This window comes from Fulmarus glacialis, unplaced genomic scaffold (genome assembly GCF_000690835.1).
Source record: "Fulmarus glacialis isolate BGI_N327 unplaced genomic scaffold, ASM69083v1 scaffold11892, whole genome shotgun sequence".
In the NCBI taxonomy this organism is placed as follows: Eukaryota; Metazoa; Chordata; class Aves; order Procellariiformes; family Procellariidae; genus Fulmarus; species Fulmarus glacialis.
In genome coordinates this window covers 9,524-15,023 of record NW_009195953.1, presented here as the reverse complement: position 1 = coordinate 15,023, position 5,500 = coordinate 9,524, and positions in this window count along the sequence as shown.

The following is a 5,500-nucleotide window of genomic DNA, read 5'->3' as shown; positions in this document are numbered from 1 at the left end:
TTGCAGGACCGGTGGACCCGAGGAGAGAGGAGCCCACACTGGAGCAGGTTTGCTGGCAGGACTTGTGACCCTGCGGGGGACCCACGCTGGAGCAGTCTGTTCCTGAAGGACTGCACCCCATGGAAGGGACCCATACTGGAGCAGTTCATGAAGGTCTGTAGCCTGTGGGAAGGACTGACGTTAGAGAAGTTTGTGGAGGACTTTCTCCCGTGGAAGGGACCCCACACTGGAGCAGGGGAAGAGTGTGAGTCCTCCTCCTCTGGAGGAGGAAGGAGCGGCAGAGACAACGTGTGATGAACTGACCGCAACCCCCATTCCCCGTCCCCCTGTGCCACGGGCAGGGAGGAGGTAGAGAACTTGGGAGTGAAGTTAAGCCTGGGAAGAAGGGAGGGGTGGGGGGAAGGTGTTTTAAGATTTAGCTTTTATTTCTCATTATCCTACTCTGATTTGATTGATAATAAATTAATTTTCCCCAAGTCGAGTCTGTTTTGCCCGTGACAGTAGTTGCTGAGTGATCTCCCTGTCCTTATCTCGACCCACGAGCCTTTCGTTATATTTTTCTCTCCCCTGTCCAGCTGAGGAGGGGAGTGATAGAGCGGCTTTGGTGGGCACCTGGCATCCAGCCAGGGTCAAGCCACCACAGCTATCTCAGGATGACATGCAGTTCTTCCTTCAGCTACTCACAGTAATGAGAACATGAGCTAAGAACAGTCACCAGACTGTCCAAGTCTGCTGAAGATCTGCAGAAGAACAAGACTTCTAAGCTTTATGTTGATCAGCATCCCAAAGCTCATAAAATGCTTTGGTGAGATTTTGGGATCTTGTGGCATTTGGGAGGAAGAGTAGGAGAAGCTGGTGAGAGAGCCACTTGTCTGTTCCAAATAGTTTCAATTCCAGTTGATGACTACTGTGCAGTGAGAGAGTGAGTAGAAAGCACGCTCACAGTATCCTGTAGCATCATAACATTAGAATCATGGAAATTGATGTTGGAAGGGACCTGTTGAGATGATCAGTCCTCTGCTCTGTAGCAGGTGCAATTAGATCAGGTTGTCCTGGACCTTGTCCAGTTGCGTTTTGAATACCTTCAAGGATGGAGATCCTGCAATGTCTCTGGTCACCTTCTCCAGCATTTTAACACCCTCGTGATTTAAAAAACAAAACAAAAAAAACAGTGAGCAAAACCTTTACCCGTTATCTAATTGGAGTTTTTGGTTTTCTGACGCTCATCCTTACTACACACCTCAGACAAACCTGGCTTTATCTTTTCTATACTCTCCTAGGAGGTAGTTGAAGGTAGTAATAAGGTTCTCCTTACTGTCTTCTTCAGACTAGGTAACCTCAGTTCTTTCAGGCTCATCTTGTGCAACATACTCCAGGTCTATTTGCATCTTTGTCTGGTCACAGTGCACCCTCGGCGCATCCTACTCTGTTCTGTAGCCACGCAGGTTGCCTAAGTGGTCCCTGACTGCCTTCCTCCCTGTAGCTTATGCTTCAAGATATAACATGCTAGAAGGGGGCTTATGTTAATTTTCCTAATTTTTAGTGTGGAATCTTCCATAGTGAATGGGAAGGAACCTGGGAGACATCCGTTCCTCAAGGTGCTACCCAGCGACAGTAGTGCAGGGCAGGTTCAGGTCCCCACTGTGTCCTGCTGTAAAAACAAAAAAAAAGCCTTGGAATCATTCTTGGCCCCAGTATTTGCTATCTGCCTGTGATTTATAACCCTCCTATGCTATTCTGTATTGTATGCTGTTGTTTGCATACAGAGTTAGGCAAAAGGAGCTAACACAATGAGGGTAATACAGACACTTTAGTACAGGTGCTTTGAATGTTTGAGTGATTGACTTTACTATCATGGTGTTCTTGTTATGTGGCTTTGTTTGTTTATGTGTTTTAATTTTGTCCTTTGCAAGAAACCCCTCTAAACTCTGGTTGATTTTAGATAAAGTCTTAGGACTCTAAACAAAATATCCTGTCAAGTTTCTGGATCATCCTTCTCCTCTCATGTGGTTCTATTTCACGGAATTATAAATATTTATTTATCTTTTCTATGATTCTATGGTTTTGGTGCTTACCTATTATCCTCAGTGTTCGTCTCAGGATGATACCACTCCCAATATAATCTGCATGTATTTTTGAGCTCCCTTATATTTTTTTGCCTACACACATTTAATTCCATTTGGAATTCATGGAAGTCTTAGGATATGTGGCAGCTTTGGGATAGAAAAGACTGTGTTAATGCATAGTTAGGGATATAAGCTTAAGCATGTGTGTTTATCATAATAAAGTATCCCACAAACTTTGGGACAGTGTATGGAGGCAGTGGGTCAGCTCTCAAAATTTCTTTTGGGCTCCCCTGTGCTCTTAACAAACTTTTAACTGCAAAATAGAGGAACAGGGACCTGGTTCTGTAAATCTGTAGTATCACTGAATACAGCCTATAGGCATGTTAACTTCTAATATTCACAGAACTCATGTCATGTCTATTAGTTAAAATTAATGCCTAAAATTCTTAGCAGCAGTCATGCCGTCTTTGTTTCTCCAGCCTGGCAGTACCCCTTTTCAAATCTGAGTGTTTTATCAAGTCTGGATAGATAGTTCCTAAAGCAGTTAATATCCAGTAATGTAAAAAACAAGCTAATTAAGATTATTTATGCTTTCTTTTTTTGTTGGTTGAGTTTTTGATTCAGTTTCAGTTTCTGTCTTACCTGTCCCCATGGTTATGAGGTACTCTTGGTATTCTGTTGGACTGTGGAGATACACTGGTTTCTAAAATCTATGACAGCATCTATCTAGCACTGGAGAGGGAACATGCAAGCCACAACACACCTTGTACTAGGCAAATGCTAATGTCTTGTATCAAAGAAGGGGGCAATAGTTACTTTTCCTTGGAGGCTTGGAAAGGGACTCGAAAGAACCACCCCTTCACACTTTCATTTCTCCTTTTCATACAATCCTTTTCCAAAAAGCATCTCCTATGCTTAATTGAGTTTAAAATCATGCCAGACTAGGCCATTCTAAACTGTATTGATGTTTCCCAAACTCTCCTGGGGTATCCCTAGAAGTGAGCTACATTCTATTGTTTGAGGACTGGGAGAAATGTGAGGGGAGCTGGAAAGAAAGTCAGAATGTAGAAAACAGAAGGATAATGTAGGAACTGAGAGCAAGGATGGTCCTTATGACTCAGGTATTGGACTGGCTCAGGATCATTTGTGAGACCCCTGGCTGCCTGCGTAACCGTTGGCAAGTCGCATAATTTCTTGGGTTCTCATCCTCACTTTATAGATGAGGAGTTAGTGGTCCCAACTTTCTCTTTGTACATCACCTCTATTTACTGAGCAACTCAGAATAAAAACTAGTAAAAAATGGGCAAGATTTTTTTCTTACATCTTCTGTGTCGAGCGTGCACATCGTTTAGAAACTCTGAGCTAGCTGAGGTTCTCCCAGGAGACACAACGCTTATTACAGCATGGCAAAAATACACTTCAGATAGTCTGCGCAGAAATGCCAGCAATTTTGAAACTGCATTCAGGCAATGGCAAGGCCATTTAGATACAAAAAAAGCTTTACAACTGTTCCAAATACTTACTAGTGGAAGACTGTTAACAGACGGGGAAAAATGGGGAGGTGTCCAAAACCAGCAATCCACCCTGGTGAGAAATCCAGCTGCTGGGAAGTGGAATGGTGCTGGAATTCATACCAGGTTGTTGTCTCTGGACACCAGTCAATGGCCTCCATCTTTATATCACCCTCCCATTAGCCATAAGGATTCGGTGTTTTTCAACTCCTTTTCTCTTGGCGGCTGGATAAGGAGAAGGAGCAGGAGCTTTTTCTCTCAAGTCCTTGCTGAAGAACCGTTTCAAAGCTGTTGTCCGGGGGAGGAACATCACTCTTTTCCCCGACTCCTGCCTCCTGAAAGTCGCCGTTGGGCAGAGAAAAATCAACCTTCCTCCGGCTGCTTAGCTCCTGTTGTACGGTTGTTTACTGCTGGGCACCGAGCTGCTTATCTTCACAGTCTTCCTCCCCTCTGAATAACTTTAGGATTTACCTCTCGAATCAATGAGTGCTCTCTTTGGCACAGTCTTGGGAAACCAGCATGTTTGAAAATCTTGAGAAAGACACCCCATTCCCCGCCCCCGCAAATTTAAGATGACTATAAAAAAAGAGAACTAAAGAAAAAAATAATTAGGAGTTCTTTTCCTTGATGTTAGTCGTACTTTTATGGTTGTGTTTTCTGAGATTTTCCACATAGCCTCGAGGAATGGGGAAGCTATTTTTTTGGACGTTAAGATTTCAGGTAACAACTACAAGATTCCAGCTGCTCGGGCCTCGGGCTTCATGATACTCACCGATTTATGTGCGCTAATGTTAAGAGATTTGGCAGCACTTCAAGCAACCGAGTGAAAACAACGTGTTTATTCTAAGCTTCGCTCTTGCCCTTTGACTCGATAGCGGCTGTGCAACTGGCCTGGCTGCTCAGCTCCGCTCTGCCGGAGCATGGGAAAAGTAGGAGCAGCAGCAAAGAGACAGCTGGCCGGCTGCTGACTTAGAAAGACATCATTGCGTCACGTCACGCTTGGTAAGTTATCTTTGCCATCAGAAGGGCCAGGATTTTCCCTTTTTTTAAGCGGGAGGTAGGTGCTCCACAAATTGACCAGGGGGATTTGGCCGTGTCGAGTAAAGCGTCCCATTCATCAGTGGCAAGGTGGTTTTTCAGCCCTGAAATGTAATGCTTTTCTGACCCTTAAAAAAAGATCTCTGCTGGACGCCTTTCGAATCCCCTTTAAGTGAACTGTTTGTAATCTTATTTGGATTTTCTTTTTCATTTTTAATGTGGATTGTTTGAATGGAAATATTAAAGCCAGCACAAGCAATAAAGATGGATTGCCAGTAAAATAAACAGTTTGGCCTCTGACTGCATAAAGGAAGCAGATCAAGTCAAGAAAACATTTCCTAAAAGTCACTTCTCTAACTGTAAGACTATTCTAATAGCTGCTTCTTATTTAAAACCTACACTATTTTGTAGCTTACTAATCCACATATTTAACTTGGTGTAGAAGTGCAAGTTAATTGACATTCTGCTTCCAAAGCGATACTGATATTATGAAGGGCACTGAACTGGTACATGAAATACAGAGTGAAAGTGAATGGGAAGCAATAGAAATGTATTTCTGAGAATCCAAAAAGAGTTTGCAAATGATAGATAATGAACGAACATGAAATAGTATTTATTACATGCATATGGGTTGCTAGTAAAATTCTGGCTCTGGATGAATCTCATGGAAAAATTATGATAGATTTCTGTCATGCCAGACTTCCGCCTTGTCTCTTTAAAACTCTTATGGTGAAACTCATAGGGAGGTATGTCTTGCCCAGTTCGCATTTACTGTTGTAAAAGTATACATATGTAGAAGACTCACTGGTAGGGAATCACATATGGGACTCTATCCTTGAAGTCACTAAGCCGGTGAGTGTATTTTACACCTATTTATGTTGAGCG